The 27,294-nt window shown below is 37.5% G+C and overlaps 1 protein-coding gene across 1 annotated transcript in view; it reads left to right on the top strand.

The window, feature by feature from the left end:
• Positions 1 to 27,294, top strand: part of RANBP9 (RAN binding protein 9) — an 88,320-nt gene that overhangs the window by 14,149 nt on the left and 46,877 nt on the right. The gene's annotated exons all lie outside the window — the stretch shown is intronic.

Below are 27,294 nucleotides of genomic sequence, written 5' to 3'. Positions count from 1 at the left end.
GATTACCAAGAATCATTAGATCTATCCTATGGCATTTCCTGATAACTTCATTGTGGTATCAGAGATCCTTTAAAACATCCATAGAGTCCTTAGTCCAACTCCCAAGATAAACTTACTGGGTGAGTTGGCCCTGTTGAGTTAGAGTGACTAAGTTGACCTGTATTTGAAGTGAATCACTTAACCTGGTAGTGCTTCTTCTATGTTTAACTGACAAAATAAGTATATTTAGTAGATTATTCCTCCTACTTTATTTGCTGAAGATTTTCACTGTCAACAGTATGGAAAGTAGATAGAAAGTGCAACCTTGGAATTCATTGATAACTTTTTATTGAACTGTCTCAGTTTTCCCAGGGTGATCAAGCCAAAGATAAAATCAGAGAAGCCAAGGGTAAAGTGGTTGAGAGACCCTAGATTGAAACAGGCACATGATTGTAACCATTTTTAACTCTACCACTGCGTGCACACTCAGCCAGTTCTTTTTATATTTAAAATTATACCGTCAACCTCATTCGTGCTGTTGTTGCTCACAGTGATTCCTGGGGTTCCCTTCACCTTTTCACTCTACATGTTCTGTCTTTGCATGAACTTGACCTTATATTTTCATGGCTGCAAATACCCCGATGAGTGTCAGATCTAAAGCTACATCTCCAGTTATTCCCTCGAGCTCTAGACCAATCCATCTAACCCGAGGTTTGCATTTGAGTGTCCCACAGGTATTTCAGTGTAGCTTGTTTTAAGTCTTTTTCTCAGCACCAGCTTGGTTAGTGGTTTCACTATTGCTAGAAACTTGAGGCCTTCCTATCTCTAACTTACTCTGTCCGCCTCTGCGGCCCCTGCCTTAGGGTTGCCAAGTTATCCCCTAAATACCTAGGTGGTCGGTTCATTGGTCTCCCAGTTGCTCCCTGTTTTGCTCTTACTTCAGTCTGCGACTGTTGTCGTTCTTTCGAGCACAGCTCACTGGCGTTTGTCCCCATCTTGAGATCGTGTGGTACACCTGTTGCTTTGAGGATAAAATCTAAAACTTCTTAGCAGAGTCCTACATGATGTGACTAACTCCTTCGTAACTCTTCAGTCTCACTTCTTTGTTGCCAGGATCCCTCATTCATCTTTTTTCCTTTCATTTTTAAAATTAGGTGATTTTTACATACAGTAAAATTTATCATTTTTAGTGTGCAGCTCTGTGAGTTTTGACAGATGTGTGTAGTCATGTAACCACCAGCACAATCAATATACAGTTGGTTTTTGAATGATACAAGTTTGATCCGCCTGGGTCTACTTTATATGCAGACAATTTTTATAACTACGGTTCAGCCCTGGAAATATAGTTTTTCTTCCTTTTGATTTTCTTAATAACATTTCCTTTTCTCTAGCTTTATTGTAAGACTACAGCATAAAATATATACAACATACAAAATATGCGTTAACTGTTTATGGTACTGGTAGGGCTTCCAGTCAACATCAGGCTGTTAATAGTTAAGTTTTGGGGACAGCAGAAGTTATACAGGATTTTCAGCTTGTGTGGTGGCAGGGCTGGGGGATGGGTGATCGATGTCCTAGCACCATCCATTGTTCAAGGATCAGTGATAAAACAGTCCCATCACCTCCCAAAATTCCTTTATACCCCTTTGTAGACGATTCTTCCCCATCTCTCAATGGCAACCATTGATTGGTCTTCAGTCTCTATATTTTGCTGTTTCTAGAATGGCATATAAATGGAATCATAGTATGCAGCCTTCTAATTTTGGCATCTTTCACTTAGTGTAATACATCTGAGATTCATCCCTGTTGTTGCATGTATTGGTAGATGAGTCCTTTTTACTGCTGATTGTATGGTTGAGCCAACCACAGTTTGCTTATCCACTCTTCAGTTGAGGGACATCTGGGTTGTTTCCAGTTTTTGGCAATTAGGAATATAGCCACTATAAACATTTATGTACAGGTTTTTGTGTAAACTTGAATTTTCGTTTCAGTTGGGTAAATATCTAGGAGTGGGATTGCTGGATCATGTGTTAAGTGCATTTTTAACTTTATAAGGAACTGCCAGATTGTTTTGCAGAGTGGCTGTACTAGTTTGCATTCCCACCAGCCGTGTAAGAAAGTTCCTGTTGGTTTGCCTCCTCAGGAGAGCTTGGTATTGTCAGGTTTTTTTGTTTAAAATTTTTTGCTATCATAATATATCTTAGTGGTTTCTTGTTGTGGTTTTAATTTACATTTCCTTAATGACGAATGGTGTTAAAGAATCTTTAATTCTTATCTGCCCTCCTGTTTTTAACAAAATAATTATTTTGATTTTTTTTTTTAAGATTTTATTTATTTATTTGAGAGAGAGTCAGCCGGGGCGGGGGGGGGGGGGGCTGCGCAGAGGGAGAGGGAGAAGCAGACTCCCCACTGAGCATGGAGTCTGATGTGGGGTTCGATCCCAGGACCCTGAGATCATGACCTGAGCTGAAGGCAGATGCTTAACCTACTGAGCCACCCAGGCGCCCCTTTATTTTGGTTTTAAATTCATCATTTGTCAACAGCTGTGGAAGTGGTTAAGAAATGACTTACAGATATACTTAAAAGTACTGAATTGACTGGAATGTTCGTGGGGTGGTTTTCATTTTGTTATTTACTCCAGTTAAATTCAGGGTCCTTACACCTCAGCTCTTTCCTGAGCAGTGGAAGCTCTAACTGGGGCATCCAGTTAATCTTCATTTCCACTTGGATGCACGCTTAGGCTTGAAGAAATAAGCCCAGGAAAATAGAAGGTAGGGTGCTAAACAGAGTTGAATCAACATAAAGTGACCCCAAAGAGAGAGGTGGAACAAACTTTTTAGGTTAGAAGATACTCCCAAGGATCTGTTTTAATCAGAATCAGCTATCTGTGAAAAATGCATTGGGTAGATAGGGGTGTGGTACCATAAGGTACTGCTTGTGCTTCTCTGACTGTACACGCCGGCTCGTATTTCTAGTTCTGTCTGCACGCTCTTTCCTTCCTTCCTTATATTCACCTTCTCTTGTCCCTTTACCATTTGCCCAGCTTAACTAATTACTCTTCAACCCTAGTTTAAAGAGACCTGTTCGGTGGCACTTTCTCCTCCCCCAAATAGGATTACGCCTTTACTATGCTTCCTTTACATTTTGGCCAGACTGTAATTTATAATATCTGTGTGTTTCAGTCGTCTGCCTACTGATGGTGTAAACTGCAGAATCAAGGGTGAGGGACTCCTTTATGTTTCTGTAAGTCCAGTACGTAATTGATAGCTAGCATTCACATGAAGGAATAAGTGAATGAATGAGAAACAGTACTTACCTCCTATGTACTATTGGAGAAAACTGTGGTATCTTTGAGCAGATCTTATTTGTCTTTCTGGTACACTCTTTGAACAAAGTTCCAGGTCTAACCCCATGCTTTTGAAAGGGAAGCACGATTCATTTATGGAAGAAAAGCAAGTCATATTGCTAGTTTTGGGCAAGTAATGTCTTTCTGGAGATGTGTTTAACTGTATTATGAGAACTAAAAATGCCTTCCTAAAATCCCAACGTCTTTGTAAAGAATGGACCAGAAGGAGCGGCTGTTGGTCACTTTTCATTTGCAGTGATAGCTGCTCATCTGAGAGTTTAATTATACTCCATTTGAAATTTAATTTTCTTTTAAACAGTGTGTTTACTCAGGATTAGAGCAGGTAAATAAATATTTAGGTCCAAGATCTTGGTTTAAGATAAATTGGTCAGTGCAGCAAGTTTTCTCAGGACATGGCGGGAGTTGAGCATGAATTACCTCTTCATTTGTCTGTGATATGCATTATTTCTGGGTCTGCCTTGGAAAATTAGGAATATGGCTATGATATTATTACTTGTACCTTATTGCCTAAGAAATAAGTGTTGAAGGAAGTTCCTTTTAGTGAGTGAAAGAAATAATATATTTGTGGTTTTGCCTTGGGTTTTCATTTAAACTAAACATAATTTTGTATATGTTCAGGAAAATAAGCTTATTTATTGGGACACAATAGCCTAAGTTTTATAATTAATTTAAAAATAAATTTATAATGCATTTCATAACAAAAAGTTAAATCACCTATCACCGTGTCTGCATAACTTTTTTTGAGACATTTAAAGGCTGTATATTTTTTGTTCTTGTTAATGATTGTTGACCATCAAGAGGGATTTCTAAAAGCAGTCTTTGTCTCATGAATCTACTTTCAGTGCAGGAATTTTGTGCAAGTTTTAAATTATACATACTAACACAGTGAAGATACAGATAATTTTAAATGTGAGAGGCGATAATTTTTTTATTTGAATATTTTTAGAGTTATAATTTATTATGAGTATGCTACTTTTAGCTTTTCAAGCAAAATATTGATGCCACTCTGCCAGTGATTCAGGAGAAACCAGCAAGTAATCCAGTCTCTGTGTTCTGTTCCTAAATTCTTCTGCTGATAAGAAAGTGTAATTCTTAGAGTGTTCCTTCTATGCATGCTGACTTTCTGGATTATTTCTTGGGGGAGTGGAAGAGAAATAGAGGCCTCTCTTCCCATTTAGTTTTAAAAGGCTTTAAAAGGTCTTTCCTTCTGGTTTCGATGGGTGATAAGCAGCAAATGGAAACACAGTGAACAAAGGAATGAAAAAAGTGAACAAAGGCATCAAGTAAGCAACATATTTATTAACTTAGCAAATATATATTGAACACGTATGATGTGTCAGGCATTGTTAGCAGGTGAATATAAATTTGAAATTATTTTATTTATCTCTGTCTTATCCATAGTTCCCAGGGGAGGACCTGACACTTAGTAGAAATTCAATAAATGCATCGAGTAAACTAAATGTGGATCACTGCCCACAAGGAATGTCGAAGTCTTTGGAGGGTACAGTGGGGCAGGGCAAGGAGCAAACTTAAACAAATTACTCTAAATTAAGACTCACTAATCACTTTAAGAACAAGGGAGTATATGGGAGAACTGAGGGGATAGTGATTAATTCTAGCTCAAGGAAGCAGATTTATAAAGGAAGGTAGTATTGATATAAGCCTAACAAAATGAGTAAGAATTTGAGGAGCTCTTCTGGGGAAAAATATTCCAGACTGTGATAGTCGTGGAAATAGTCTCAGGGGAGGAGTGGAACTGTGCAGTGTTTGTGGCTGAGGTCTGTGGCTCAGTATTGTTGGAGACTTGAGGGATTATAGTGAAGAGTTTCCAGAAGTAAGAATGGAAATAGATTCTAGAGAGCATTGATGATAGTTCTAAGATGGAATGCTCTATAGGTAATATGGAGCCTTCAGTCTTTAGTTAGGGCAGTGATAGGATACCTGTTTTAGAGAGGCGGTACTGACTGGGGCAGGGGGTGGGGGGCGGGGCATTGGATATGGTGTGCGATGGCAGCGTGAGAGATGACTAGAGATAGGAGATGGGTTGTGTGGCTGGTGCCTAGGGATGGACTGTGATAGAGATTTAAAAAATAGAGGAAGAGGTGGTGGTTTAATTTGTTGGATACCTATTATGCGCTAGAAACCTAAGATTTATAAGGATGGATTGGGTCCCTGCCCTCCAGAAGTTCTCAGGTAAGAAGGGACATGGCCATGTCAGTAAGTTATTAAATATATAAATATACACACACACAGATATAGATATATGGACACACTGGAGAAGTATGATGGAGGAAGTGACCAACAGTATTGGAAGATGGAATGGGAAGCCTCCATAGAAAGCTTGCTGATAGTTATGGAAGAAGAAAGTTAAAGCTGAGTCTCTCACTTCCCTGTCTTTTAGCCCTCACTGACCTTCTTTTGACTAATTTCCTAAAGATTCCCCAGAGATTGTCTGTGAGCAGAGTTTTTAAAGATGAATAGCTGTTTTAGAAGCTGATTAGTTACTTTTGCCAAGAAATATGGTGAAGGACTTTGGGATTGGACAGATGGAGATTCGAATATTGGGCCTGCCTGCACGAAGTTTTGTGGGAGGATTGTGTGTACACATGATTGTGAAAGGACTTCTGATACTAATGGGCATTATCCTTTGTCTTTTAGGTGCTAGTTTTAAGCAAGGGGATGTGATAATGCTTGGATTTGCATTTTATGAGGTTATTCTCATGATAATACAAAAAATAAGAGGGCTGAGACTGACATCAAGAGGACCAGTGGGCTATTATGATTTTAAATTGAAGGCTGAATCTGTGTAGAAGAGTTGGTGAAGAAGTAGACAGCTGTGATGGCTATTTAGGACATGAAAAAAAAAAAACCTACCTTAATTAGGAGGTGGGAGTGGTGAAGGTGGCTGTTGAGAGAGAAGGAGTTAAGGATAACTTCCAGGTCTCTGGAGACTAAACAAAATAAGAAATCCTGGAGGGAAGTGGAACTTTGAAGTTGCAGATGATGGGAACAGGGTTTGAATTGCTCTGGGACATCCAGATGATTCATTAATAACAGAGCTGTGGGTTTTTGGAGAGAGAGCAGAACTATAGGTGGGTTTTGGAGTTATCAGAATGGGAGTTGTTAAAGCCATAGGGATCGATGTGATCAATCACCCAAATAAGTATGTAGCTAAAGAAAGGCCTAGGATGGACACTTGAAACATATTTATTGGATATATAAGCAGGAAAAAAATCTAGCTAAAGATTCTAAGAAGGAATGGTGAGAGAGAAGGTAGATTGGAGGGTGTATTGTGTCAGAAGCCAAGAAAGTCACTAAAAAGAACTCGTGTCCACTGGTTTGTCACTTAGGATACTGTTCATCCTTGTTACAGCAATTACCTTTAAGTTGGGATGGAAGCGGGTGTGGTACGTCAGATACAGGGGTGAAGAATGGGAACGGCGGAGCCAGCAGACTGCAGAGCTGTGCTGCTGTCGTGGAAAACAAAAATACTCTATCCATTCAGCAAAATAATACACTGCTAATTGACAAATTCAAAGAGTACAGAAAAATATGAGGAGGAAAATTATCTTGTATAATTGCTATTAATAATTCAACTTGTTTCCTTCTAGTTTTTATAAATACACTTTTTTATATTTTAAACATAATTATTCTCTACTTACAGAGGTTTGCATTCTGTTTTATTATTGATATATCATTACATATTTCTTGCATAGATATAAGCATTTTCCTATTTCTTTTTCCTTTACTTCTTGGCTGCAACATAGTTTGTCATACCTATATTAAGGCATATCCATAGCTATTTAATTGTTATTTAAGTGAACTCCTTTCACAATTATGAATAATTTTTCTGCATGAAATCTATCTCTGTTTCCTTGGGAAAGATTTCTCAAAGTAGAATTATCCTCTCAAGGGAAAAAATACACACATTTTTAAGACTTGTGATACAGTGGCCGACTTGCTCTCCAGAAAGATGAGTCCAACTGCCTTCTGAGTGGGAGAAGCTTGGTTATATCAGTCACTTGATTGAGGAGTCACTAATGAGTCCAAAGAAGGATTGAGGAGGTGAATTCCTTTGCTAAGGGGGTGGAGTTGGGGATTTTAAATAAATTAGGAATATGGAATGGAGTATGGAATTGACTGGAACACAAATATCTCTACTTCGGGAAGCCTTTCTTGACAGCCTTTCTTCCTCCCAGCTGGGTTAGGCTCCTGTTAGCTGTTCTCATGGCCTCTTGTACTGCCCCTTCCCAGCATTTCGTCATGTTCATAATTACTTAAGGTCTGTCTTCTCTGTGAGAGTGTCAACTCCATGAGAGCCAGACTCTTCACAGCTTAATCTGTGTTGTCCCTCCACATAAATACTTAGTAAACATTCACTGACCAGAGAAGTAGAAGTATTGAGGAACTATGAAATTTAAAACCCGGAATTTGTTGTGACAATTCACATACGTAACATCGTTTTTCTCTATGTACTCAGCTGATCGGGCAGGAAAGTTGAATTGTATGATTGATGCAGGATGGGAACTGAAAGGTCAGGTGAATTGGAAGAACAGTTGTAGACTGAGGTTACTGGCGAGGCAATATTGAAATGGCCAGTTTTAGTTCAGGCTGGGTAATGAAGTGAAATCAGTAAGGAGCTGATAAACTCGGACAAAATGGAGAGATGTACTTACTGCTGTCTTGAGTGAGGTTTGAGAAGAGTGAGGTTGAAGAAGAGGATTTCTGAGCTGGAATTGCGGGAGATGCCATCTTGGGTGTAGGACCAAAAGACGACTTACACGAGGAGAAGCAGAAGGGATTTTTGGTCTGTTTTGTTCAGTAGTGTATTCTTAGTGTGTAGAGCAATGCTGGGCAAAAATGGTGCTGGAGGAATCTGTTGGCTGAGTGCAGTTAGGTGGGGATTTGGTATTGATGGAGGGATTTGAATACTTCTTTTACCTGCCTTTTGAAACGACCAAAGATGATGGGAACTGTGTTTGTGGTGGTGAGCAAAATGTTCTTTAACCAAGTACCTGGTGACTTGGGGAAAAGTGACCTGGAAATATATCACCATCGTGTTTCTCAAATTCTTCTTGAGTTGGTTATCTTCAGTGTAGCTAAATCTCAGATCATCCTTACCCCACCCCCTATTCCCATCAGCTATCTTGTATCCAGCAAATGCATATGGATTTTTTTTAAGAACCTTTTTTGTAGTTATGAGGTAATGCATTCTTAATGCAAAAGGAGAAGTCAAACAAATCCTGTGAAGCGGAAAAAAGCATAACTATTTTAAAAAGGATCTGCAGGCCTACCACCCATACATACATACTAAACTGCATTGACGGTTTGTGGTGTATTCTCCAGGACTTTCTTTTCTCTATTCAAACAAATTCTAATGTTACTCTAAGGGAAAAAAAAAAACAACTTAAGATGTATTTGAATAATAAAATCTATTATTCTCACGTGGGCCACTACCTATACTTTTACCTTAGGATGAATTTAATGAAAAATTCAGAGAGAAAATCTCTTTTTAATAATGTCTTGAAAATACCCATAATCTTTCAATATAACTCTAAGGCTGAATGGCTTTGTCATAATGAATATATTACTTGAAGTCAAATTTTACTTTCTCAGAACCAGAAAACCGGTTTGTAACCAGTCTGTGCTTATCTCAGATATGTGGAGTGCTTGCTGTTTGCTGACTGCTGGAATCATTTAGGCGAAATCGAGCATTTCAGAATAAGGAGAAATGGTCTGTAGGTTCTAGACCTTTTGACTCTTTGTCGATCATCTGGCGATTTGGATAGGGTTTTCAGGAGGAGTGGTTGAAGTGCTCACAATGATTATGGAGGAGTAGTTTTTCTTGGAAGGAAGCATGGGCTGGTTAAACACTAGCTTCATCCTAGTGTTTCTCTTTGTGATTTAGACAGTACAGATTCCTTTTTTTCCCCCCCAAGATTGATTTGAGAGAGACAGAGAAAGTAGGGGGAGGGGCAGAGAGAGAGAGATTGAGAGCATCCCCAAGCAGACTCCTGGCTGAGCCCAGAGCCTCACTTGGGGCTCGATCCCAGGACCCTGAGATCATGACCTGAGCCACAATCAAGAGTTGGCTGCTCAACCAGCTGAGACCCCCAGGTGCCCGGACAGGACAGATTCTAAGCAGTTTTCCTCCCCAACATTTCGTACATACAGAAGAGTTAATACGGTGAACAGCCATATACCCACCATTTAGATGTTAAAGTTAGAATTTTGCTCTATTGGCTTTATCACAAACATGTCCATCCACCAACCCATCTTCTTTTTAAATGCATTTCAAGGTGAATTGCAGAGTTTTCATATCAGTTTCACTTGAATTCTCTAATTTTACACTTGTATCTCTTTTTTCTTAATCTGAAAATCTTTGTTTCTAATGTTATCGACATAATTTTTCATCTGTTTTGTATTGGAACATAACTATATATTTCTAAATTAAAGTGCCAATATTATTACTAAAAAGAATATTGATTACTATAAGATGTCTTTAGAATATATCCTACTAGGGAAAGATACTCAAAATACTGAACTTTAAAGTCCCTTGAAGTAATTCTTTTGTGTTTCTACAGCTTACTTGACATATTAGTTTCATTTATTTAAATTTCTTAGGTTTCTGGGATTTCTTTTTTTGCTTTTTGTTTTCTGTAATTATGTAGAACATTTGAACATTTGGATTGTTCCAAAATTAAAACTTTACAAGAAGGTACTTTGCAGTTTAATTTTTTCCGGGTCATCTTCCCCATTCCTGCAGGTAATTATTTTTATTAGTTCTTGGTTTATTTCTTTTGAAAATACATTTGACCCTTGAACAGTATGGGAAACTAGGGGTGCTAAAGTCCTCTGTGCAGTTGAGAATCTGTGATAATTTTGGGTTTTTTGTTTCCTGTTTGATCAAAAGTTATTTATTGCCTGGAATGTGCTGTTATGGTTGTAAGTTTAGAGTTAGCTGATCTTTTTTTTGGATGTGTAGTTGACACACGATGTACGTGAATTTCAGGTGTATAACTCTGTGCCTTAAGCTGTGCTCCCTGGAAGTGTGGCTTCCATCTGTCCCATACAACACTATTGCAGCGTTATTGACTATATTCCCTATTTGGTATCTTTCATCCCTGTGACTTCTTCATTCTGTAGCTGGAAGCCTGTGTCTCCCACTCCCCTTCAATCATTTTGCCCATCCCTCTACCCCTCTGCCCTCAGGCACCCATCAGTTCTCTGTATTTATGGGTCTGTTTCTGCTTGGTTGGTTGTTCATTTGTTTTTTGGGTTTTTTTGTTTTGTTTTGTTTCTAGATTCTATGTATAAGGAAATGACATTTGTCTTTGGCTTATTTCACTTAGCATAATGCCTTCTAGGTTCATCCATTTGTCACAAATGGCAAGTTCTCAGTTTTTGGTTTCTTTTTTTTTATGGCTGAGTAATGTTCATTGTGTGTATCTATTGTGTGTATGTGTACCACATTTTCTTTATTCATTCATCTGTTCATGGACACTTAGGTTGCTTCTATATCTTGGTCATTGTAAATGATGCTGCAATTAACATATGGATGCCTGCATCTTTTAGAATTAGTGTTTTTGTTTTCTTTGGTAAATATCCATTACCAGCATTACTGGATCATATGGTAGTTCCAGTTTTGACTTTTTAGAGGAATCTCCATACTGTTTTCCACAGTGACTGCACCAGTTTGCATTCCCACCAACAGTGCTCGAAGGTTACCTATCCTCTGCATCCTCGCCGGTACCTGTTGTTTCTTGTCTTTTTCATTACAGCCATTTGGACAGGTGTAAAGTGATAATCTCATTGTGGTTTTGATTTGCATTTCCCTGAGGATTAGTGATGTTGAGCATCTTTTCATGTTTCTCTTGGCGGTCTGTATATCCTCTTTGGAGAAATGTCTATTCAGGTCCTCTGCTCAGTTTGAATTGGGTTCTTATTTTGCCTTCTGTGTTGAGTTGTATAAGCTCCTTATGTATTTATTTTGAATATTAACACTTATCAGATACATCATTTGCAGATAATTTCTACCACTCAGTAGGTTGCCCTTTTGTTTTGTTGATGGTTTTTTGTTTTTGTTTTTGTTTTTACTATGCAAAGGCTTTTTATTTTAGTGTAGTCCCAATAAGTTTGCTTTTGCTTCCCTTGTCTCAGGAGACCTGTCTAGAAAAATGTTGTTAAGGCCGATGTCAGGGATTCCTGCCTATGTTCTCTTTTAGGAGTTTTATGGTTTCTGGTCTTGCATTTAGGTCTCTAATCCATTTTGAGTTTATTTTTGTATATGGTGTTAGAAAGTGGTCCACTTAAATTCTTTTGCATGTAGCTGTCCAGTTTCCCCAGCACCATTTACTGAAGAGACTATCTTTTCCCCATTGTATATTCTCGCCTCCTTTGTCATAGATTAATTGTCCATAGAAGTGTAGGTTTATTTCTGAACCTTGTATTCTGTTTCACTGATCTGCATGTTTTTTGTGCAACCATACTGTTTGGATTACTCTTTTGAAGTGTATTTTGTAATCTCAGATTATGGTAACTCCAGCTTTGTTCTTTCTCAAGATTGCTTTGAGAACTCTTTAGGGTCTTTTGTGGTTCCATAGAAATTTCAGTACTGTTCTACTTCTATGAAAAATGCTGTTGGTGTTTCAATAGGGATTGCATTGAATCTGTAGATTACTTTGGGTGGTATGGACATTTTAACAGTATTAATTCTTCCAATCCCTGAGCATGAGATAGTTTTCCATTTGTGTCATCTTCAATTTCTTTCATCAGTGTATTATAGTATTTCACGAGTACAGGTCTTTCACTTTCTTGGTTAAGTTTATTCCTAGATAATTTATTTTTTGATGCAGTTGTAATTGGAATTGTTTTCTTATTTCTCTTTCTTTTACTTTGTTATTAGTATACAGAAACACAACCAATTTCTGTGTTAATTTTGTATCCTGCAACTTTACTGAATTTGTTTATTCTAATAGTTCTTGGTGGAATTTTTAGGGTTTTTTATGTATAGTATTACACCATCTGCAAATAGTGACAGTATAACTTCTTTCTTACCAATTTGGATGCCTTTTTTTGTTTTGTTTTGTTTTGTTTTTTGTTTTGTCTGATTGCTTTGACTAGGACTTCTGGGCCTATGTTGATAAAAGTGGCTAGAGTGGTCATCCTTGTCTTATCCTGATCTTAGTGGAAAGGTTCTCAATTTTCACCATTGAATATGACGTTAGTTGTGGGGTTTTGTTTTTGTTTTTAAGATTTTATATATTTATTTGAGATAGAGTGAGAGAGAGAGAGAGAGCACGCGTGCACAAGCAGGGAGGGGGGCAGAGGGAGAGGGAGAAGCATCCCAACGCAGGGCTTGATTCCAGGACCACGAGATCATGACCTGAGCCAAAGACAGATGCTCAGTTGACCTAGCCACCCAGGCGCCCTGGTTGTGGGTTTTTCATATATGGTCTGTAAATGTTGAGGTGTGTTCCCTCTAAACCCACTTTGTTGAGAGTTTTTATCATAACTGGATGTTGAATTTTGTCAGGTGCTCTTTCTGCCTCTATTGAGATAATCATATGATTTGTATCCTTTCCCTTGTTAATATGGTGTATCATACTGATTGATTGTGTATATTGAGCCATCTTTGTTGCATCCCTGGAATAAATCCCACTTGATCATGGTGAATGATCCTTTGATATATTGTTGAATGTGGTTTGCTAATATTTTGTTGAAGAAATTTGCATCTGTGTTCATCAGGGATATTGGCCTGTAGTTCTGTTTTTTTGTAGTGTCTTTGTCTGGTTTGGGTACCAGGGTATTGGCCTTGTAGAATGTGTTTGGAAGCCTTCCTTCGTCTTCTATTTTTTGGAATAGTTTGAGGAAAATAGGCATTAATTCTTTAAGTGTTTTGTAGAATTTACCTATGAATCCATCTAGTCTTGGACTTTTGTTTGTTGAAGGTTTTTGATTCCTGATTCAATTTTGTTACCAGTAATCAGTCTGTTCAGAGTTTCTGTTTTTTCCTAATTCGTTTTTGGAATTCGTTTTGGAAGATTGTATGTTTCTAGGAATTTACCCATTTTTTTCCCTAGGTTGTCCAATTTGTTGGCATTTTTTTTTTTGAATTTTTTTTTTTTAAGATTTTATTTATTTAGAGAGAGCATGTGCACAAGTGTGGGGAGGGGCAGAGGGAGAGGGAGAATCTCAAGCAGACTCCACGCCGAGTGTGGATCCCGGTGCAGGTCTCTATCCCAGGACCGTGAGATCATGACCTTGAGCTGAAATCAATTCCATCTGAGCCACCCAGGCACCCCTGCAGTAGTGTTTTATAATCCTTTATATTTCTGCGGTATCGATTGTTACTTCTCTTTCATTTCTGATTTTGATTCCTCCCTCTTTTTCTTGATAAGTTTGCCTAGAGGTTTATCAATTTTGTTTTCAGAGAACCGGTTCTTGGCTTCTTTGATGTTTTCTAGTGTTTTTTTGGGTCTCTTTTTTTTATTTCTGCTCTTCTGATCTTTCTTATTTCCTTCCTTTTACTAACTTTGGGCCTTGTTCTTTTTCTAGTTCCTTTGGGTGTAAGATTAGATTGTTTATTTGAGATTCTTTTGGTTTCTTAAGGTAGGCCGTTATCACTATAAATTTCCCTGTTTGAATTGCTTTTGCTGAGTCCCAGAGATTTTGGTCTTTTGTGTTTCCATTTTCATTTCATATGTCTCCATGTACTTTTGGTTTCTTCTTTGATTTCTTCATGGACGCATTGGTTGTTCCGTAGCATGTGGTTTAGGCTCCATGTGTCTGCGTATTTTCCAGTGTTTTTCTTGTGATTGATTTCTAGTTGCATGCTGCTGTGGTCAGAAAAGATGCATGATATGATTTCAGTATTCTTAAATTATTGAGACTCTTTTCTGGCCTACCGTGTGATCTGTCCTGGAGAATGTTCCATGTGCACTTGAAAAGAATGTATATTCTGTTGTTTTTGGACGGAAAGTTTTGTATATATCTAAGTCCATCTGGTCAGTGTGTCATTTTCATTGACTTTCCGTCTGGATGATCTGTCTGTTGGTGTGAAAGTCCCCTACTATTGTTTTACTGTCCATTTCTGCCTTTATATCTGTGACCGTTTTCTATGTATTTAGGTGTTCCAGTGTTGGATGCATAGATATTTACAATTGTTACATCCTCTTGTTGGGTTGGTATCTTTTTTATTATGTAGTACCTCTTTGTCTCGTTACAGTCTTTGTTTTAAAATCTGTTTTGTCTGCTAGAAGTATTGCTACCCCTGCTTTTCTGTGTATAACTTTTGACTCCCAAGAAACTTAACTACTAATGGCCTACTGTTGGCCAGATTTGTTACCGATAACATAAACAGTTGACTAACACATCTTATATCTGTAATATATGTTATATTCATACAATAAAGTAAGCTAGAGAAAAGGAAATGTTAAGAAATTCATAAGGAAGAGAAAATACATTTACAGTACTGTATTATAAAAAAGCCATGTCTAAGTGAACCCATACAGTTCATACCCATGTTGTTCAAGGTCAGCTGTATAACCAAATATGCTTTAGAAAACTCTGAACAGATAGCACAAAGAAATGATGACAGTAGTTGCTTCTAGATAGGGGAAGTGGTTAGCTGGAGATAGGAGTGAAAGGAAACTTGAAACATTTTTGTCACTTTTTTTTTTTTTATGATGTCTATTTTCATTGCTCTCTTTTGGGGGAAAGGTTAGTGTAGTTTTACATTTAGAAAATTACTTTTATACTAACACTTATAGTCCCCTCCTTTTAAGATCATCTCTTTTGTGAGCAATAATGAAATCAGCTAGTAACCTCTTCATTTCCCCTCTCCCGTAGTATCTTGGGGGGGAGGTATTTAAAAATTTCTTACTGATATACCTGCAGTAAAAATCCACTTTTTGGGAAGGGGATGTATAGTTCTGTGAGTTTTGACAGATGCTTAGAGACAAATGCTTACAGTCAAGAACAGAACTATTGCCTCACCTCCCCAAATTCCCTCTTACTGCCCCCTTTATAATCAAATCCTCCTCCCACCCCTAACTCCTGGCAACCACTGATGTGTTTTCTATTCCTGTATTTTTTTTTTTTTTTAATTTGAAACCAGAATGCCATATAAATGTAACCCTTTGAGTAAGGCTTTCTTTTCAGTCGGTGTGGTGCGTTTGAGATTCATGGGGTAGTCCATAGTGTATTGATAGTTCATTCTTTTTTGGTGAACTCTCCCCTGTTTTGTTATTCTGTTGTATCTACATGTCGTTAAAAGCACATAATATCTGCATACACAACTATGTTACTTCATCATTTAGTATTAGTTACAAATGCAACATGTTTAATAATGCTCTGTACCAGGCCTTAGGCCAAAGGTTCTCTTAGGGTTTTATTTGGTCATTTTTTTTTTTTTTTTTTGGTCTTTTTTGGTCATCTGAAGATCATTCTTTACTAGAGAACTCAGGAAGAGCTCATGGGAACAATATTTAAGTCCTTTCTGGTTCATAACTGTTTGTGACTAATACATCCATTTTATTACGGTTTGACTGGATATGAAATCCCTGGCAGATATTTTTTTGAGCTCCATAGACTTGGATGTGAAGTATCATTGTCACAGTCTTATGCCATCTTTTTTTCCTTATAAGAAAATTGGTCTTGGGGTGCTTGGGTGGCTCAGTTGGTTAAGCATTTGGCTCTAGCTCTCAGCTCAGGTTTTCATCTTAGGGTTGTGAGTTCAAACCCCACCTTGGGCTCCATACTTAAATTAAAAAAAAAAGAAAATTGGTCTTTCACTTGGAAGGCCAAAAGATTTTTCTTTAAAGAGTTGCTACTGAATATTTCTTAGTGTGTTAACTTTTATGTATGGCCTTAAATGATAATTTCAAGTCTTCTTTTATTTTGAAAGTTTTCTCGTATGATAATTTTCAGTATTTGTTCTGTTCCATTACATAGGTTTCTTTTTTTTTTTAAAGATTTTATTTATTTATTTGACAGAGATAGAGACAGCCAGCGAGAGAGGGAACACAAGCAGGGGGAGTGGGAGAGGAAGAAGCAGGCTCATAGCGGAGGAGCCTGATGTGGGGCTCAATCCCATAACGCCGGGATCACGTCCTGAGCCGAAGGCAGACGCTTAACCGCTGTGCCACCCAGGCGCCCCCATAGGTTTCTTTAATTATGATCACATGCTGGATCTTCTTTGCCTAACTTCTGTATCATTTGTTCACAAAACCTTTTACTTTCCTTCTTTGTTTACTTTGAAAATTTCTCTGTTCTGTTCTTTCTTTTTCTGTGGGGACTGTTCATTCTTATGTTCTGTTGAGTTTGTCTTCACTTCTGATATCTTTTTTCTTCTAGTTCTTATATGATGCAAGTAAAAACACTATTATCCTACTTACTTGTATTATAAATTGGAGACTTCCTATTAAAAAGTCTTAAAGGGGGGCGCCTGGGTGGCGCAGTCATTGAGTGTCTGCCTTCGGCTCAGGGCGTGATCCCAGTGTTCTGGGATCGAGCCCCACATCAGGCTTCTCCACTGGGAGCCTGCTTCTTCCTCTCCCACTCCCCCTGCTTGTGTTCCCCTTCTTGCTGGCTGTCTCTCTCTGTCAAATAAATAAATAAAATCTTTAAGAAAAAAGCCTTAAAGAGGGGCGCCTGAGTGGCTCAGTTGGTTAAGCATCTGCTTAACCTGGGATCAAGCCCCTCATTGGGCACTTTTCCCTCTCCCTTTGCCCCTCCCCCTCCGCTTATACTCTGTCTCTCGCTTTCTCTCTCTCTCAAATAAATAAAATCTTTAAGAAATCTTAAAGATCCAATGTAAATTTTTAAGTTCTAACACTTGTGAAGAGGAAGGTTATTGCTGAAAAAATCAAACAATAAAATATTCTACAATCTGTATAGTTTTGTAGGTACACCTCACTTGCTATGATGGATAATACCTGTTAAGTTTATAAAATTGAAATGTGAAGGAATTTCTTTTTTTTTTTTTTTTCTTAAAGGTTTTATTTTTAAGCAATCTCAACACTCAACATGGGGCTCGAACTCAGAACCCCAAGATCAAAAGTCGCACGTTCTACCAACTGAGCCAGCCAGGATGTGACGCAATTTCTTATTAATTTATTTGCATGATTTGGAATTGCTGATGATTATTGTTCATCAATTTTGCAGGGACATGCTGAAAAGTAAGAATTTTAAGCATGGAGTACAATATAAAGAATTGATTTTGTTAGTCAAATATTTCACTTTATTAATAGAGTCATAATTTAGTGCCTATGAAGTGAAAGGATCTCTTTTATACATAAAATGTGATAAATTATTTTCCTTACTTTATGTTTAACGCTGTAACAGACTACTTTAAAAAGTCAGGAAACCAAGTTATGTTTATTTGTTGTTGTTGTAATTAACCACGGATGCGATTCCTTGACAAAGAGTCATTGGAAGAACTCTCAGACTAGTATTCCGCTTTCGTGGATCTTCAAGTTTTATTGTCTTATTACTTAAAAGGCAGGATAAATGAATAGGTACTTGAAGGCTGTCTTCGTAAGCATAGCCACTCCTTAATTTAAGGTACTGTTTATTTTTTTATTTATTTTTATTTTTTAAAGATTTTATTTATGGGGGGGGGGTGGAAGGGGCAGAGGGAGAGGGAGAAGCAGACCCCTTGCTGAGCAGGGAGCCCGATGTGAGGGCTCAGTCCCAGGCCCTGGGATCATGACCTGAGCTGGAAGGCTGATGCTCGACCAACTGAGCTACCCAGGAGCCCTGGTACTGTTTATTTTTATAGCTTTTTAGAGGTAATGGGAGAAATATGCATCTCAGAGGTTGATGTATATTATTGTGGGCTCTCCAGAAGCAAGTGGTAGAGCCCGTTTTGTTTTCCAGGATCCTTCTGCTTTAGGAGATATGAGGGAAGGGGAGTACAGTATAGAGAAAGAGAGGTAGCTGCTTTGCTGTCAGTGGAGGATTAGAATTGGAACAAAATTTTGCGTCATAGAGAAGAAATCAAAATGCTCTAGGTTTGAGTAGTAGTATTGTGGATAATTATTTCCATTTTCCTTTACTTCACTTCTGAATTTCTTACCTTAATTCTGTTACCTCAGGTAGTTCTTAGTGATTATTACTTAATTTGTAATATTTTAAATATGCATATTCTTGAATTACTTTTGTATGGTAATAGTGGCTGTTCTAAGAATGTACGTGTTGAATATGGAATGGTGAAGTTGTTACAGCTGCAGGAGGAAACAAGAACAAGGCTTGGAAGGAAGTTTATTATACTCACAGATCCTAGAGAGGGAGGTCTCACATGCCACGAAGGGTCCCAGGGGAAGTACTGGGTTTTGGTCAGGTGGCAGAAGACAGGAGTAAGGGAAAGGCCTAGGTCAGAGCCTTTGTTGGGGTTCCCAAGGAAAGGGCAAAGCAGGGCCAGACCGAACAGTTTAGGAGGAGCTAATTGGAAGGGATTGGGTGGGCTTTGGGCTATTGTGCTGGTCTCTGGTTTTCTGGTCCCTGGCCCTGGGATGATTTCAGTCAGGGGAAGTAGTGGTGTGATAGTGTGTGTGTGTGTGTGAAAGTGAGAGAAGAAGCTGGCTGGGGCTGTGGACAGGACTCGGGATGGGCTGGTTTGTACGTGAGAGATGCTCCAGGCCAAGTCCGTGGCCAGCAGACTTTTTAAGATGTTCAGGACATCATATAACATACAAACAATAAAAAGCATGACAGTTTAATGGTCAAGTTTCATATGATTCTTCTCTCATCATTTCTGATGTGTTCATAATCTTTTAGAACCTTCACTCTCTAGGCAATTGTGGTTTTGTTTGTTTGCTTTTTTTGTAAGTTCTTAACTGACTTGGTTCATGCTTGTTTTTTAACCCTGAAATATGTATCTTTTAAAAACCTGACTGAAATATTTTCACAGGAACATCTACAGCTTTTGAGGAAATGTTTTTGGTTTAATTTTATAGCACTGCTATATGAATCACCAATTGGGTGTGTATCTGCAGTTTACTCTTAATGGTTGAAAGTAGTCATGTTTTTTTTTTTTTCCACATAAAGAAGTAGATATATGTTCATATCTTTTACACAGACCTAAGATTGGTAGCTTGTGGGGGCACCTGGTGGCTTAGTCGGTTAAGCGTCTGCTTTGGGCTCTGGTCATGATCCCAGGGTCCTGGGATCCAGGTCAGGCTCCCTGCTCAGCAGGGGAGTCTGCTTCTCCCTCTGCCTCTGTGACTCCCCCTGCTTTTACTCTCTCAAGTAAATAAAATCTTTACCAAAAAAAAAAAAATTGGTAGCTTGTGGGTTGCAGACACGTCTCATAAGTTTCTATATGTAGAAATAGACATACGTACACCAGTATATCTTGAAGCAGTAATTCTCTTATCGTGCTCTTAATTTAAGCGTCTTACTATATTCATTATGCGATCTGACAGAAGTAAGACATTTCACTTCAAAAGGTATTAAGTAATTTTCAAGTCTTGCAAGACAAAAAGATCCCTCTTCTACCTAAAATAACAAGAAGAAACTACTCAGAATTTGAAATTTTAAAATTAGACATCAAATAAGTTTGATTGGTTACCATTATACCCACTAGGTGAATGCTTACTGAACAGCTAACATTTAGTGTAATAGGAAATTTTATTTCTGAAATTCATGAACACTTTTGTTAAGAAGTCACATTGATAAAATTGCTTCTGAGTTTCAAATAAGGCATTGGTTAAATGAATTATTGTAAATAAATTAAGTTTAATCTTAAGATTAAATTGAATTAAAAGCTAACTAATCCTATATGATACAAATGTCTAGTTCACCACTCTTTTTGAACCTGCCAAAAGTTGAATTATTTCACTCAAAAGGCCATATTTGCCCTTTTGAAAAGCATTGTCACTTTACATTTCTAGGAAATGTATACACAGTTTCCTAACATGCTTTCCTCCTCTATTGTTGTCTGATATCTTTACATTTTATTACATTTTTTTAATAGCAGCATTGATAATAACCACATAGATGTGTTTTGTTTGAGGCATTGGGGATTCTAGCAGGGCCTGGTTGAAGTGTGCTGGCTTCTCCGTTGCAGGGCCATCTCTCCTTCTAGGTGTCTTGTTTGCAGGGCGCAGGCCTGGGTGGGGCCTTCTTGAGATGCAGGGGCGAGTGCCCCCCATTTTAATGTATATAAGGTGATTTATTACTTTCCTTTGTTGTTACACATATAGGTTAGCCTTGGCTTCTAAATAACATAAACAGCCCTGCATTTTAATTAAGATACAGTAAAATTTACTTTTTTGTTTGTTTGTACAGTTCTGTGAGTTTTGGCAAAGGCAGAGTCCTGCAGCCACTACCACAATCATGATATAAAACAATTTCATCACCCCCCATACTTCCCTAAAAGGAAATGACCATTAATTAATCTTCTCTACACTGGTAACTCCTGAGAGCCACCGGACCATTCTCCTCCCTTAATGGTTTTCTTTTTCAGAAATGGCGTATGAATGGAATTGTATCATATGCAATCTTTGAGACTGACTTCTTTTAGCGTAGTACATTTGATATTAATCCACATTGATGCTTGTACCACTAGTTTGTTGCTTTTTATTACTGAGTTAGTATTTCGTTAGTAGTTCTATTCATTCCCTCACCAGTTGCGGGACTTCGTGTTGGTGGTGTGTTATTTGTGAGTGCAGCTGCCCTAAGTATACAGGTTTTCATGTGAGCATTTCTTCACAGTTTTTTTAAGCATACTGTATATTAAGGATGATTCTTTATTATGTATGTTGGAATATTTCTCCTAACTTGTTTGCCCTTTATATTTATTTATGGTGTTTCTTCCCCCCTTAATAGTGGACTTTGGTTTTTTAGGACAGTTTTAGATTTATATGAAAATTAGGCAGATAATACAGAGAGTTACTAAATACCCCTCCCTCCCCCAGTTTCTCCTATTAACATCTTGCATTAATGTACATTTGTCATAATTGATTAACCAACATTGATGTTATTATTAATGAAGGTTCTTAGATTACATCAGGGTTCAGTCTTTGTGCTGTACAGTTCTGTGGGGCTTGGCACATGCATAGTGTTATGTATCCACCATTGCAGTGTCATACCGAATAGTTTTGCTGCCCTAAAAATCCTCTCTAGTTCCATCTCTTCGTCCTCCTTTCTACCCTCCATCTCCACACTCCTGGCAACCACTGACCTTTTTTCTGTCTCCATAATTTTACGTTTTCTCGAGGGTTATAATTGGAATCATACAGTTGTAGCCTTTTCAAACTGACCTCTTTGCACTTAGCAATATGCATTTAAGATTCTTCTGTATCTTTTCGTGGCTTGATAGATTTTTTTTTTTTGCTATCACTGAATAACAATACCCCATTGTACGGATGTATTACAGTTTTTGTCCATGCACCACCTATCAAGGGACATCTTGGTCACTGCCAGTTTTTAACAGTTATGAACAAAGCTGTCATAGACATTCATGTGCAAGTTTTGTTTGGACATAAGGTTTCAGCTCATTTGGGTAAATACCTAGGAGTGTGATTTCTGGAGCAGAAGATGGTCTGTCTTTGTGAATGGTTTTGTGAGCTTGAGAAGAATGTGTATTCTGCTGTTACTGGAACAGAATAGAAGTAGTCTATAAATGTCAGTGAAATCCAGTTGATTGATGGTGCTGTTGAGTTTGACCATCCTTACTTATTTTCTGCTTGCTGTGTCTGCCAGTTACTGATGCAGATTGGTTGATGTCTCCAGTTATAATAGTGGATTTAACTGTTTTTCCTTACAGTTCCATCAGTTTTTACCTCACAGCTTTTGACACTTTGCTATAAGGTGCATACACATTAAGGATTATTATGTCTTCTTCAAGAATTGATTCTTAATCATTATGAAATGCTTCTAATTCTGGTAATTTTCCTTGTTATATCTGCTTTGAAATTAATGTGGCTAGCCCTGCTTTCTTATGATTAGCGTTAATTAGCATTGTATACCTTTCTCCAGCCCTTTACTTTTAATCTATTTGTGTCTTTATATTTAAAGTGAGTTTCTTACAGATGGCATATACTTAGGCCTTGTTTTCTTATCCAGTCTGTCAGTTTCTTTTAATTGGCAAATTAGACCTTTCACATTGAAAGTGACTATTGTTGTAGCTGGGTTAATGTCAGCATTATTTGTAATTGCTTTCTGTTCATTGCATTTGTTCCTTGTTGCTTAATTTTTTTTTAAATCTGTTTTCTTCCTTCTCTGGTTTTAATTGAACATTTTTTATGATTGCATTTACTCTCCCGTTTTAAGATACGAGTTATACTTCTTTTTAAAATTTTATTGGTAGTTGTCCTAGAGTTTGCACTAGACATTTTTAATGAATACAAGTCCATTTTCAGATAACACTTTACCATTTTACAGGTAGTGCAGTTGCTTTATAACAGATTATAATCAACTCTTCCCTCCCTTCTCATGTACTGTTGCTCTCATTTCACTTATCCATAAACTATAGTACCTAATTCATTGTTACTGTTATTATTTTCAACAGTTAAGATCAATTCAGAATATGAAGGATAAAAGATCTTATTTTATCTTCATTTATTCCTTGTCTTTTTCTTTACTTAGATCTGAGTTTCTTACCTATGCTTTTTCCTTCTCTCTGAAGAACTTTTAATACTTCTTTCAAGGCAAGTCTATTGGCTGTTCTTTCAGCTTTTGTTTGCCTGATAAAGTCTTTATTTGTCTTTAACTTTTGAAGGATAATTTTGATGGATACTGAATTCGAGATTAGTTTGTTCTTTCAACCCTCAGATATTTCTCTCCAGTGTCATCTTGCTTGCATGGTTTCTGGGAGGAAGTCTGATGTAATCCTTAACCCTCTTCCTTAAATTTTTGTTTCGTTTTGTCCTTTAGTTTATTTCAAGAATTTCTTTTTTGACTTTCTGAAATTTGAATATAAGCCTCGGTGTTGATGTTTTGGAATTTATCCATTTAGTGTTCTCTGAGCTTTTTGAAACTTTGGTTTCATACCTGTTACTAATTTTGGAAAAATTCCCAGCCATTATTTACTTAAAATACCCAAGTTTCTTTCTTCTTCTTTTGGTATGTCCATTATGTGTATGTTATATCTTTCATAGTTGTCCTGCAGTTCTTACATGTTCTGCTCTGATGTTTTTCATTACTTTTTTTCTCTTGGCATTTCAGTTTGGGAGGTTTTTATTAACATATCTTCAGGCTCACTGATTACTTCTCCAAGTCGTCGTTTAGTCTAATGACGAAATCATCAAAAGCATTTTTGTGGTAGTGTTTTTAACTTCTAGCATTAAAAAAAACTGTTTTTCATAGCCTAGTTAATTAATAACAGTTATCTTCAGTTCTTAGTTTGATGATTCCAAAATCTCTGTCTTGTCTGAGTTTGGTTGTGATGCGTGCTTTGTTTCTTCAGAATGTATTTTTCTTGCTTTTTTTTAGCATTCAGTGTAATTTTTTGTTGAAAATGTTATGTGATTTTATTGGGTAATAGGAACCTAGGTAAATAGATCGTTAGTGTGAAGTTTTAGAAGCTGGCTAGGAGTCACGTTGTGTTTAATGTTTGCTTGGCGTGTGTATTGTTTGACGGTGTCAGAGGCTTCATTTTTCTCAGGTTTCCTTGTTTTTGTTTTCACTATTATTTGGGGTTTCCCTAGGAACTCCTTAAGTAGAGTCTGTGTCTTGCACCTCTCTAAGTTGTAATCTACTGTTATTATACTATTATACTAGAACTTTGCTGATGTGGGGATAAGGTACCAGGGAAAGGAAGTGTTCTATAATTTTATGATTAAATCTCAGTTGTTATAGTGGACTAGGGTCCCTTTCCTATGAACTTAAGAAGAATTTTAGTCTTCTCTCCTTCCGACTCTTTGGTCATGAAGGCTGACTGGAACTGGAGTTGTCTAAATGCCCTTTTTCTAATTCAAAAAAGATTCTGATAAAGTAGTTTCCCTTGAAGGCAGGTCTTTGTTAAAAAGGACACATTGTGGTTCGCCTGGGTGGCTCAGTCGGTTAAGCGTCCAGCTCTTGATTTCAGCTCAGGTGATGATCTCAGGATAGTGGGATTGAGCCCTGCATCAGGCTGGGCGTGGAGCCTGCCTGGGATTCCCTCTTTCCCTCAGCTACTCCCTCTCTGCTCCCACCTCTCTCAAAAATAAATACATAAATACATACATAAATTAATTAATTAATTAATTTTTTTTAAATAGGAGGATACATTGCTCTGGCCATATCTCAGAATGGTTACTTTTCCTCTTCCCATGCCCAAAACTGGAAGAAATCATCCTCCTCCTGGTTGATAATCTGGCAGAGCTACTAATGGTAAAACTCATGAATATGCGGAGGCTTCTCTTAAGACTGGGCCTTTATGAGTTTTAAAGCTTCAAGCTGCTTTATACTCTGCCTTCAGGAATGCACTGTTACTCTAATAAAGTATTCTTACCAGTTACTTTCTTCAGAGGCTCCTGCTCACGGTAAGCTCTGTAGCTTTCCTATTTGTTCAACTTTTGTCTTTCTTGTTGTGGGGAAGGAATGACAGATTCCAAGCTCTTTACATATTGGAGCTGAAAACAAAAGACCTCTTATTTATGCTTTAATGAGAGTTTTATTGAGACAAAATTCAGAATCATAAAAATTTATCCTTAAAAGTGTACAATTAGGTAGTTTTTAGTATGTTCACAGAATTGTGCAGTCCTTACCACTATTTAATTTTAGAATTGATATATCACCTGAAAAAAGAAATCCTGTACCCATTAGCAGTCATGTCCCCCAGTCCTGGGCAACCACTTAACCTGTTTTGTTTCTGTGGATTTGCCTACACTGGGCATTTTATATAAGTGGAATCCTACAACATGTGACTTTTGTTTCCAGCTTATTTATCCCCCCCCCCCCCCCAAATCCATCCATTTATTTTAGAAAGAGAGAGAGAGAGAGGAGGGAAAGAGCAGAGGGGGAGTGGGAGAGAAGCAGAATTTCTCCTGAGAACAACCCCATGACCCTGAGATCAGACATCAGGACTGGACCCGAGCCAAAACGAAGAGCCAGATAGATACTCAACTGACTGAACCACCCAGACACTCCCTGGCTTATTTATCATAACATAATGTTTTCAGAGTTCATTCCTGCTGTAGCATATATCAGTATTCCGTTCTGTTTTGTTCCCGAGTAATATTGCATTGTAAGGATATATCACAGTTTGTTTATCCATTTGTCAGTAGGTAGAAATATATTTTTGGCTATTATGAGTGATGCTGTGTAACTTGTTTTGTGTGGATATGTTTTCATTTCTCCTGGGTAGATGCCAGGAGTTGAATTGGTGGGTCATAAAGAAACCATGATTACCATTTAAAGGAACTGCTAGACAGTTTTCCAAAGTGACTGCACAGTTTTTCATTGTCACCAACTGTGAAAATTCTAAATGCTCATTCTTGCCAACACATGTATTCTTGAATCTGGTCCTCTTAGGGTGTGTAAAGTGAGATCTCATAGTGGTTTTGATTTGCATTTCGCTAATGACTAATGATATTGAGCATCTTTTCATGCACTTATTAGCTATCTGTAGATTTTCTTTGGAGAAATGTCTATTCAGGTCCTTTGCCCATATTTTAGTTGGATTTTCTTTTTATTGCTAAGTTGTAAGTGTTGTTTATGTATTCTGGATAGAAATCCCCTAACAGCTGTATGATTTGCATATATTTCTCCTGTTTCAAATTTCTTGACAGTATTCTTCAACACACACACAAGTTTTATAATTTTATGAAGTCTGGTTTGTCTTTTTGTTGTCGTTACTTGTGTTTTTGGTGTAATATCTAAGAAACTGTTGCCTAATCCAAGGTTATGAAGATTTACTCTGGTGTTTTTGTCTAAGAAAAACATTTTGAGTTAATTTTTATATGTGGTGTTGTGGTGTTGCTTTGCTTTCATTCTTTTGCATAGATGCATCTAGTCCCAGTGTCAGTTGTTGGAAGAGTCTATCTTCCTTCCATTAAATTGTCTTTCCTTGTCCAAATCAATTGACCATAAATTTAAGGGTTATTTTCTAAACTCTTTAATTCTGTTGCATTAATATATATGTCTATTCTAAAGCCAGTAATAATACACTCTCTTAATTATTTTAACGTTCTAGTGAGTTTTAACATTGTGAGGTGTGAGTCCACCAGGTTTTTTTCTTTTGCAAGATTGTTTTGGTTCTCCTGGGCCCTCTGCATTTCCATATGAATTTCAGGATCAATTTGTTAATTTCTGCAGGAAAGCAAGTTAGAATTTTGACAAGGATTGCCTTGTATCTCTAGATTAATTAGGACGGCATTACCATCTTAACAGCATTAATAGTATTCTTCTAGGCCATGAATGTGGTTATCTTTCTATTTATTTAGGTGTTCTTTAATTTCTTTCAACAATGTTTTGTAGTTTTTAGTGTTCAAGTCTTGCACTTTTTGGTTAAGTTTATTTCTAGATTTTTTTATTCTTGATTCTGTTGTAAGTGGAATTGTTTTCTTAAATTCATTTTCAAATTGTTGCTAAAGAGTAGAAATAAAACTGATTTCTTTTAAGATTTTATTTAATTAATTTAGAGAGAGTGTGAGCGTATGAGCATGGGGAAGGGGCAAAGGGAGAGGGACGGAGAGAATCCCAAGCAGAGTCCTTGCTGAGCATGGAGGCCAACGTAGGGCTCGATCCCACTATCCCGAGGCAATGACCCAAGCCCAAATCGGACCCCCAACCAACTGAGCCACCCAGGTGCCCCAAAACTGATTTTTGCATACTGAACTTGGTATCCTGCAGTCTTGTTGAACTTGTGTATTCGTTTTTTGGTAAGGATTCTTTAGGATTTTTTACGTACAAAACGGTGTTGTATGTGAACAGAGGATGGTTACTCCTATCTTTATAATACGGATGGCTTTGCTTTTTCTTGCGTTACTGCCCAAGCTAGAACCTCCAGTCCTGTGTTG

This window comes from Ursus arctos, unplaced genomic scaffold (assembly GCF_023065955.2).
Source record: "Ursus arctos isolate Adak ecotype North America unplaced genomic scaffold, UrsArc2.0 scaffold_31, whole genome shotgun sequence".
Taxonomy (NCBI): Eukaryota; Metazoa; Chordata; class Mammalia; order Carnivora; family Ursidae; genus Ursus; species Ursus arctos.
This window is presented reverse-complemented; position numbering and strand designations above follow the sequence as displayed.